General features: G+C 42.8%; 1 non-coding gene across 1 annotated transcript; it reads left to right on the plus strand.

The window, feature by feature from the left end:
• The first annotated feature begins 2,392 nt into the window (after positions 1-2,392).
• LOC112204949 (small nucleolar RNA U3) lies at positions 2,393-2,602 on the plus strand. Its single transcript, XR_002938682.1, has one exon. It is a non-coding gene; the product is annotated as a small nucleolar RNA U3 (small nucleolar RNA).
• Positions 2,603-11,389: the final 8,787 nt, after the last annotated feature.

Here is an 11,389-nt window from a genome sequence, read left to right on the forward strand (position 1 = left end):
GACTAATAAACTGGGAGAGGGATTACTACCTGGAACTGAGAGTGAAGTTAGCATCCCCTGATGCAGAAAGCTGTGTTAGGGGATGTATGGATTCCTGAACAAAAGAGGGATTCTGTTGGAAGGAAGAAGGGTGTAGGCACTGCTAGGGAGGCATGTCTAGTGACCCCCACCTTATACCTTTCCAGGTGATCTCACTCCTGCTTCTCTGGACTCTCTCCACTGCAGCTGCAACAGTCTTCACATCCTTGTCTGCACCTGCTTTCTTCTATCACAGTCCTTGCACACACTCGCCCTGCCTGAGGAATGCTTTCTCCTAGGGAAATCCAATTCATCCATCTGTCTGGGAGGAAATTTAATCTCTCTTTAACCCTCATAAATTCGTACTTGGGACAGACTCCTGTTAGCAACAGATTAACAAGGGAAAAACAAGCAAGTTTATTAACATGTGTTAATAAACAAGCAAGTTTATTAACAAGTTTATTAACAAGTGCACATCACATGGGAGAAACTTCAATAAAAGGTGTCAACCTAACGTAACCACAAGGCTCAGGATCCAGTTCAAATGAATTGATTTAAGTAAAAAGTGTGAGGGTGGCCATCCCAGGACACATGGACAGCAAAGAATAGTGACCGCTGTTCTCGGTGTAGGGAAAAGTGAAGATCATTTATACAGAAAAAACTGGAGGCGCTGAACAGAATTACAACATTTTCCATCCAAAGGCTAACACAGAGATATAAGATTGACTGGCTACTCTTAATTACACTTTAAGGAGTTTGCTTAATATTCTGTTGAGAAGAGGTAACAGTCACAAGGGTCTCTGTCATTTAGTCCAGGTTTGAATGAAGAACAGAAAATCTAGTAAAATATAACTCTCAACACAAAAGTCAGGAAGAAACAGCCATGCATCAGAGAAGAAAAACAAGCATGTTATATGACTCCGTTTTCAAGGCTTAACTTTTCCCTTTGGCATAATCAATTTTGAAGGTCCTGAAATTTTCTGTTCGCAAAGGTAACTCCAAGCAGTGGCTTCGAACTCTGGCTTATATGGTATCTTCAACAAAGAACAATAAATTTTAGAGAAGTGACAAGACAAAGGAAAGCAGTTGTAGGTTTCCAGAGGTGGGAAACTGTGGGAAGGCAAATATATGGGAGTAAAGTAATTGAGTAAGGTTTGTTTGCAGATTACTCCTGTGCCATATCTGAGTGAACAACAGCTGTTCCCAGTAAAGAAGAACTTATATCCTGTCTTTGGAAGAAAAAGCAGGGGAGGATAGAAAGAGCTTTCCCTCTGTTTGCTGCTTCTTAATTGCCTTTTGCTCAAAAATATTTATGTCAAAGAAGCATCTTTTGGGATGACATATTCTAGTTTCTTTCACTTCCAATCTCAGCTAAATGCCTTCCCCTGGGGAAATCCAACTCATCCTTTTGTCTGGGAGGAAAAGCTGCTGGAATAAAAGCAGGCAGAAGAACATGGAAGGACTAGACTTGCTGAGTCTCCTGGCCTTCATCATTTTCCCTGTGCTGGATGCTTTCTGCCCTTGAACACCAAACTCCAAGTTCTGCAGCATTTGGACTCTTGGACCTACACCAGTGGTTTGCCAGGGGCTCTCAGGCCTTCAGTCACTGACTGAAGGCTACACTGTAGGCTTCCCTACTTTTGAGGTTTGGGGACTCAGACTGGCTTCCTTGCTCCTCAGCTTGAAGATGGCCTATTGTGGCACTTCACCTTGTGATCGTGTGAGTCAATACTCCTTAATAAACTCCCTTTCATGTATACATCTATCTTATTAGTTCTGTCCCTCCAGAGAACCGTGACTAATACATCATTCTCCACCCCTCCCTGTGTTCACATTGTTTGCCCCATAAGTCCACTCTGTCACTGGCACATGGCTTGCTTTGGCCAACAGGATGTGAGCAGATGTGACACAGCAGATCTTTACAAAAGCACTTGCACATTTCTGCTTAGGCCTTGCTCGCTGAGTGGCCATAAGCACATGCCTGGGCTAGCCTCCTGGAGTATAACTCCCCTGGGACAGCCAAATTGTCCTAGTTATCCCAGCTGTGGCCATCCTAGCAAAGCCAATAGCCAACCAGTCCCAAGCTTGTAAGTGAGCACAGTCAAAACAAGGAAGACTGCCCAGCCAACAGCAGCTGACTGCAGAGGCATGAGCGAGCCCAGCCCAGCAGAGATAAGCCAAGCTGAGCCCAGGTCAGCTAAGATCCTGCACACTTGTAAACAACACAGTTTATTCTTGCACGCCAATGAAATTATTGAGGTTGCTCATTACAAAGGATTAGTATGTCAATGGATATCTGGTAATAAATGCGGTTTAAACATCCAGCAATTGAGGAATGGTGCAATACCTTGCAGCAATTAAGAAAGCTGGTATAAAGACTATACTTTCAGGGATCATTTCTATAGTTCATTACTAAAGAAGTCTATCTGAACATGTAGAACACATGACACCATAAGGAGGAGGCACAACATTCTCCCTAGAGCCTGAAGCTGGCTCTTGGTGTTGCATGACTACAGCAGCCATTTGTCACTGATGACTGTTCTCTTCCAGGAGAATAAGAAGGAGAAGATGCAGTTTGGGTTGTTTAAAAAAAAGAATTCTGATGCAGATGTATATTGACTTGAAACGTTCACAATAGACTGATAAATTGTAGGCGGAATGGGAATGGGAAGCAGGTTGCAAAACAATGTATGTAATATGATACCATTTTCATAAAACATATATTTATACATTTGCATATGAATGAGTCAGGTCTGATACACAAGATGCTGAAAGTGGTTATTTCCAAATGGTAGGATTTGGGGTGATTTTCGTTTGTTGTTTATCTGTGTTTTAGAGTTATTCTATAGGAACATGTGTCATTTGTACAATTTTCAAAGGGGAGAAAAAAATCTTTTCCGTAGAGTACAGCATTAAAAAATTTTGAAATCCTTTAGCTTATCCATAACAACCCTGAATGTGTTTCAAGTACTTTTTGTGGAAAAAGTCATTGTCCGCTCTTGCAGCATCCTGTGCAGGAGACTTGGTAACACTGGCTTGTCCAGGATTCACTAAGGGATTGCAGGTAGCAGAACCCGCCTGTCTGATCCCACTGGTAACCCTGAGCTCTGTGGTTGGCAGTGGCTTCATCTTTCCAGCCCACACAGAGACAGCAAAGCCTAAAAGCTCCTCTACCTTGGAGGAGGCAAGGGTTGGGGTCACTGCGGTTCCCTACTATCCTAACAGCAGAGTAGAGCCTTCCCAGTAACTTCTTGCCCACAGAGGTTAGTTATGACCTTTAGGAAAACAGAAGAGAACTTTTAAAATTTCCTACTAACAGGAAGCCAAATTTCATACATTCAGAGTAAGAAATTCAATGCCCCAAGGCAGGACAAAGATAGCTACCACCTTAATCCTTCTAAAGGATAAAAGGACTTCCTGCCTGCCTGCCTGCCTGCCTCCATTTCCTCCTTCCTTGCTCTATTTTTCTCTTTCTTTTTCTCTCTCTCTCATCCTTCCTCTTTTCTTCGTTTCTTATCCCATTTGCAATTAGGCTTTTACCTAAAACAAATCCTAGTTTAAAGCAAGTAGATCCGTCCCTTTACTGTCCTTACCAGTTCTCAATTTGCAATAAATCCCAAATACTTTTTTTTTTTTTCTGCCATTACTGGTGCTGTTGCTAAAACCCTCCTCAGAGAGCTGGTGAAAATTACCCATCAGGCTGATGGGGTCTCATGGAATCATATAATCCGATCCCAGCTTGTCCCTAAAACACTCACTTCTTTTCATCATTCCTACTTCCTTATCCTTTTGCCGAATTCAAATAGATCTTAATCTTTTCAGCACTTTTATGCCCCAGCACTCCTGTCCTACCGACATTCTGTGGAGACATTGACTCAGAACATGCCCAACTGCCCTTGCATCTCCCTCTAAATGGCTCCCTGCTGTTTGTTTCCAGTGTATCACCCTCCTCACCTCCCATCTCCCGCCAAGCTCTCGACCCCAACACAACTGGTTTTCCCTAGGACAGTGATTATTTCGGTTCAGATCCAGAGGATCATGAGGAGTCCATGAGGCCCTGAAGGTGATCCACAAATCTTCAGAAAGCAAAGCAGAATCTTTATGTCAATTTTTAGGTGTGAGTCCCTAGCTTTCTTTTAATTTCCAAAGGGCTGTATAGATCTAGACAGTGCTTTATCAGTTACCCTCTCTTTCTTGCATTTTTAGGCTCCCTCCCTTTCAACTGGTATCCCCTTCTCCATCTACACATAACCTGGGTGTACCAGGGCCATGGACAACTACGAAATATAATTACCAGGTGTATTGGTCTGCTCTGTTTGGCATAACAAAATATCATAGGGAGGGTGGCTTAAACAGCAGAAACGTATTTTCTCACAGTTCTGGAGGCTGGAAGTTTGAGATTAAGGTGCCAGCATGGTTGGCTTTTGGTGAGGGTTCTCTTCCTGGTTTGCAGATAGCCACTTTCTCACATTTTCCTCACATGCTCTCATGACCTTTCCTTGGTGCGTGCATTCAAGGGGCCTCTCTCTTCCTCTTCTAAGGACACTAGTCCTATTAGACTACAGCCCCATCTGTATCCCTTATGACTTCAATTAACTTTTTTGTTTTTTGTTTTTTTGAGACAGGGTCTTGCTCTGTCACTCAGGCTGCAGTGCAGTGGCCTGCTCATGGCTCACTGCAGCCTCAACCTCCCAGGCTCAAGCAATCCTCCCACCTCAGCCCTGTGACTAGCTGGGACCACAGGTGTGTATCACCATGCCTGGCTAATTTTTTGTATTTTTTTTGTGGAAACAGGGTTTCTCCATGTTGCCCAGGCTGGTCTCCAACTCCTGGGCTCAAGTGATTCTCCCGCCTCAGCCTCCTAAAGTGCTGGGATTACAGACATGAGCTGTCGCGCCTGCCCATTTAACCTTAATTACTTCCTAAAGATTCTGTCTCCAAATACATTCACATAGGGCAGAGAAGAGGGAGTGTTACCACTTCAACATATGAAACTTGGGGCGACACAATTCAGTCAATAGCACCAGAAATAAAAATAACTTGCTTTAAGATATCAAAGTTGCTATCTTTGTTACACTGACAATAGATTCCTAACTTATCTTTTTTCTCTGGCTGCTTTTAAGATCTTCTCTTTATCACTGGTTTTAAGCAATTTGATTATGAGATGCCTTAGTGGAGTTTTCTTCATGTTTCTTGAACTTGGAGTTTATTGAGCTTCTTGGATCTGCAGATTATAATTTTCATAAAGTTTGGAGATTTTTTTCACATCATTTTTTCAAATATGTATATTTTTTGCTTCCCATTCACAGACTTGAATTATATATATAATTCCAGGTGGCACATCCCACTTCCTGGGTTCAGTGGGATAGTCTTACCTCCCTGGAGACCCTACCAACCAACACATCTTCAGCCCCTCCCTCCTGAAGTGGCCACAGCAGCTCAAAGAAGACAGAAATTTAAGTTTGTCCCAGAGATAACTAATGCTCTTTAATTTTTAAAATTCATTCTTGTCTGAGTCTTTTACTTAGGCCAGTTTCTATTGCTATGCCTCCAAGTTCATTAATATTTTCTTCTCATTGTAAAGACTGGGGGACCTCTTTCTTAAGTGATCTTTGTCTTAAGATTTGGTGCAATATATCAGTAGACCTAACAGAATGAATATCTAACAAAAGAAAGTTGAAAACTAAATGACTGTTACCTTTCTCTTTGAAATACTGTAGGAATGAAAGTTAGATATACTTTGTGACTTCCACGAGACACTGACCATCACACAGGCTGTGATTTTTATCAGTGCAAGACACAAGGTGAGCAGGCTCACTGAGAAAACGCACACCAGGGACTTCACAGTTCCTGCTCTGCATGATGATATGGACTAGAAGGAAAAAGATGTTAGCATGAGGGATTTCTGATCAGGGTCAAGCTGTGTTCTGATCACTAATGACTTGTCGGCTTGTGGGATGGAGGAGCAATGAGTGTCTTTGGTTACAAACTGTGATCTACCTACCAATTGTGAAAACTATATTCACAGGAGTCGACAGCAGCAGTTGATGGCAAGATGGTACTCAGAAATGGCAATGATGTAATTTAGGATGTGGAATCATAAGTGAGACAGCACACAATTAGAATAAAGAATTGGCAGAGGGGGTCGACTTGGGAAGAAAGGTGTGGATATAAACTGTTACTGAAGAAGACAAATAGATTGTTCATGACACTGAGACTTTCTACGATACCATAGCAGAAGAGATGCCCATGCATGTGGCTGACCTTATTTCATTCCGAAGTGAGACAGTTTTGGATGCAGTCCTCGTTGTTGCTGAATAAGTGACCACAATGTGCATTGTGCTTCTTTCTTTGGAAATATTTGAATCTTGTCTCAATGCTTAAAATCGATCAGAGATACAGATTTTGATAGCAAAGTGACATTAGTCATGAGCTCTTGTGAAGATAGTCATTATTTTTTATCTTCTTTAGAGTTAGACTGAGGGGGTGGGTATAAAAGATGGGGTCTGTAACATCTTTCTTTCTTAGAAATGTATTCCCTAGTTCCATGGAAATGGTAGCATTAGATGTTCTCTATCATTTAATAATATACTTGTGGACTAAAAGATAAAAGTGCTGTATGAAATAAGCCAATTATGTTAAACTAGCACATCTGCCTTTACTGCGTTTATCATTAGTCTGAATAGAAAGGCCTTTAAAATTAATTTTTTAGAAAGCATTCGAATGCATTCTTTGCTATTGTATTTATTCAATAAAGTATTTAATTAGTAAAAAGATATTGTCTTCTGCAATATCTAACCTTCTGTTAATCTTATATGGTGTATTTTTCGTCCCAGATTTCAAAGATTTGCTATCTAGGCTTTCAATTTGTGTCTTTTTTGTATTTTCTCTGGCTTTTCTGAACTTTTAAAACATTTAACACAATTACAATAATTGTTTTAATGTTCTTCTCTGTTAAGTCTAATATCTGTGTCAGTTCTGGGTCAGTTTTTACAGACCGATTATTCTCCTCGCTGTGTTTTCCTGCCTTGCTGTGTCTTTGATTGGATAATGCAAATTGTGAATTTCACCTTGTTGGGTGCCAAATTTTTTTTTTTTTTTTTTAATTCCTGTATGTTTTCTTGAGCTTTTCAGCTCTTGCCTTTGTGCTTTGAGAGGCACTTTCTGGAGCAGTGCTCAGTCTAGGGTTAATTATTCCCCACCACTGAGGCAAGACCTTACTAAGTACCCAGTGCCCCATGAATGATGAGTTTTTCCAGTCTGACTGATGGGAACAGGTACCATGCCTGGCACCCACTGTTCCTTCTAATCCTTTCAGATGGCTCATTCCTCAGCCTCACATGCATGCACTGTTCACCACTTTGCTGAATGGCCAAGGGGATCCTCTGTGGAGCTTTGGGATTCTCTCTCTGTGCAGCCATCTTCTCTCCGGTACTCTCTCTTTAGAACCACGGCTGCCTTGGTCTCTCTGGACACTCACTTCTGTCTTTTCAACTTCAGGAGTCTGTCAGGATCCATCTTAGTTCTCCCTCTCTGCACAGTGACATGGCAACTCTGCCAAGGTAATTCTGGGGTAATCCTGGGACTCACCTAGTTTGTTTCCAATGTTGTTCATTGCCTGGTGTCCAGTGTCTTGAAAACTGTTGTTTCATATATTTCGTTTGTTTGTTTCAAATGGGAGGATAAATCCAGTCCCTCCTTCACTCCATCTTGACCAGAAGCAGAAGTTGGTAGCTACTGTTATTTTATCATTCATTCAAGATATTTTAGGGGCACCTACTATGAGCCAGGCACTATACTAGGTTGAGTATACAGTGGTGAGCCAAAAGAATATGGTCCTGGCCTCACAGCAAATCTGTCTTAAGGCAATCAACTTCTGCCAGAAGGCAGTAAATATGCTAGGCCCTGGATTTATGAACATGGACATGAATCGGCTGTGATCATTTCTCTCAAGGAATTCAGAATTAGGAGGGAAGAAAAATTAATACAAAGCTGACTGTGAGAAGTATGTGAGATACAAAGGCTCTGGGCATATTGATGAAGAAATAATTAATTCTGATTTAAGGTATAAGGGAAAACTTTGTGGAGAAGGTGACATTTGAGTTGGGACCTGAAAAGTTCATGTAATTTTGAATGGTGGAGAAGCAGGAGGGAGGTAGAGATGCTGAAAGTGCTTTTAAACATGTGGCAGACACAGCTGTTTGGCTTGTTCTTCCTCGCCCACAGAACCCTAATCATGTGCTTCAGAGGATGTTATATACAGTACTTTCCAGCTCCTACCAGTGAGTCTTGATTGGTTGAAATCAATCATGGAATTTCTATTCCCCATGCCTGTCACTGGATCCAGCATAGGCACATGACACAATTCTGGCCAATGAGATATGAGGGAAAGTCTGCTGGGAAAGTTTATTTTTCAAAGAAAGGGAGAGAACATTCCTTTCCCTTACTGTTTCTGAGGGAGAAACAAAAACAAAAACAAAAAAACCTGATTCCTTGATGATGTCCTGAAACCACTGAAATTAACCAATCTCAAACCAATATAACTCATGACTTCTTGTTGCATGAGATGCTAAAGTTTTCTTCTTGTTCCAGTAACTTCTGGTTGGATTTTTGTTGTAGTTGATGGTGTTACTTTTGGCCAGATGCGGGAGACCAGCATACCCTAAGCTGATCAGTTTACCTGTTTGAAACTCGCTTTTCCTTTTCACTGAATCAACCGTCTGCTAAATGTTACTTATCTTGTTCTTGTTCCTCTGCTTCATCAAGAATGGAGGTTAACCTAAGACCTAAGGCATGACAATGCACTTAGTCACTCTTCCCAAACATGCACATGGGGGGAGATGCAAAACAGCTTTGAAAATGAAAGAAAGCAGTTACACAGTGCAATACCTTGACTATTCTGTCCCATCATCCTTCCTGAACCTTTGATTGGGAGGACTTGAACTCTTATGGTAGGGTGGAGGGATGAAAATAAATATAAAGGAAAAGAGTGTAGGCAAGCCCAGGGGAAATTATGTAAATTCTTCCGGATTCACAGCAGTGCTAGAATTCTCTGGTAATTCCCACAGGAGCCAAGACTACCTCTGAAACAATCTAACTGTTGGAAACCACCAGTGTCTGGCAGGAAGCCAACTATAACAAGGGCAAAAGATATGCCTTTTTGGAGAGTCTGGACCAATCCCAGGGACCCAGGCCAGCCTGTGGCCAAAGTTGTGAATATGGAAAAACTGTCACCAGTCTCCACTCGCTTTCCCGTTCCCATCCTAGTCCCCTTCTTTTTCTAGCCCCAATCTTTTTCTCCCTGTTCCTCCTCCCACTCCTCCTTCTCCTCCCTCACTCACTCAACAATTCATATCCTGCTTGCCTGATGAGCACAGAAGGTACTAAACCGCCTACCTTAGGACACTTGCATTTCAGCAGGGAGCTCTTACACCCCCAAGGTAATGCTCCTCTATTGCTAGAAATTCAGATCTCTAGGCTGCCTGTGGGAAGCATGTCTGGTCTCAGGCACAGTACTTCTTGTCCCATGCAAAGTCAGCTGGTGGGAAGGGGGGGGATCCAAGGAAAGGAAGGGGACTAGGAAGGGAAGCGGGGATCCAAGGACTGGCTTCCCAGCTCTCACTGCCAGCCAGTGGGGTCACAAAGGCATTGCCTCAAATGTGGAGCTGTCCTCTGCTAGCTCGTACAGGATCTTACCCTTCTCTCACATAACTACATCCTTCCATCTAGCTTATCTTACTCACCTTCAGTCTCAATTTAAATGTGTCTTCCTCCGGGAGGCCTTCCCTGATTGATTCCCATGTCTGGATCGATTCAGTACCCCCAGACCACTAAATGCCTTTCTCTGTGAGCACTTGTCATGCTGACTTGTGATCCATGGATCTCAGTTAGCCAGAATCCAGCACAGCCTGACATTTAGCAGGTGCTCAGTTTATGGAACGAACGAACGAATGAACATCTGTTCATATACACTATAGCTCTGCAGACACCATGATTATCTTGTTCTCCATTGTACCCTCAGCACCCAGTCCAGTGCTTAGGCTGTAGTAGTACGACAGTAATGATTTATTAATTGATTGAAAGAGGGCGTCCCGAAAAAGGGACTTGCGTCTATGTTGCGACGACATCTTTATTGCAAGGGCAAGAAGCACATCCCAGACCTTTTTGAAAACATCAGGGATGGAGGTGGGAGGCAAGGCAAGATGGAGGAAATTTCTAGGAGTACAGATATTTAGCTGTCATGGTGGGTTTCCCTCTTCAACTATCGTTTCAGTTTTCTAGGGATTTTTTTTTTTTTTTTTTTTTTTTAATGGAGTTTCTCTCTTGTTTCCCAGGTTGAAGTGCAATGGCATGATCTCGGCTCACTGCAACCTTCGCCTCCCAGGTTCAAGCGATTCTCCTACCCCAGCCTCCGACTAGCTGAGATTACAGGCGCCCGCCACCTCGCCCAGCTAATTTTTGTATTTTTAGTAGAGACGGTGTTTCACCATGTTGGCCAGGCTGGTCTCGAACTCCTGACCTCAAGTGATCTACCTGGCTCCGCCTCCCAAAGTGCTGGGATTACAGGCATGAGCCACCGTGCCCGGCCTTCTAGGGATTCTTAACCTGGGGCTCATAGGTGGGACTTCAAAAGATCCATGAATCCTCCGACTCTTTAATCAAGCACCCGTGTCAGTAGCTGTATGTGCATTTTTCTGGAAGAGGATCATGGCTTTCAATGAGTGTCAAAAGGCTGAGACTGCTCGAGACCTCACCGTCCAATACGGTAGCCATTAGTCTCGTGTGGCTCTTTAAGTTTAGATTTAAATTAAAATTTCAGTGCCTCACTTACACTAAGCTACACATCAAGTGCTCAACAGCCACTACCTACAGGCCAGACCAGATAGAGGGCATTTCCATCATTGCAGAAAGTTTGATGGGACAGATATCTGTATTGGTAGCATTACCAACTGAATACAGGTAAGATTGGATCCAACTAGTGCTTTTGTAAAATGAGTTACCAACATTTAGAAATAAAACATAAAAATCTAAAATCCTGATTGATTTCATTTGGGAAACAGGACTATCTATCAGCGTGGGGCCTGCGTTCCGCTGGCAGCTGGAACGCACAGTACCGCTCCCTTTAGAGGGACTCTTGGTCATATAGAAGTTCCCCGCTTGACCCTCCTTGACGACTGACAGTACGACCCTCGTTTCTAGGGGACTTCGCCCGTCTTGGTCTCCTTCCAGGCTCGCGTTTGTAACCAGACTCCAAATTTTACTAAATGGGGTTGAATTGGGTTTGAGAGCACATCTTAGAGCAGGGTCTAGGGCTGAGATTCGGGGTCTCAGTTGGAAGTTGAGGAGGGGCAACGTCTCCTTCCTTACAGTT

This window comes from Pan troglodytes, chromosome 9 (genome assembly GCF_028858775.2).
Source record: "Pan troglodytes isolate AG18354 chromosome 9, NHGRI_mPanTro3-v2.0_pri, whole genome shotgun sequence".
NCBI lineage: Eukaryota > Metazoa > Chordata > Mammalia > Primates > Hominidae > Pan > Pan troglodytes.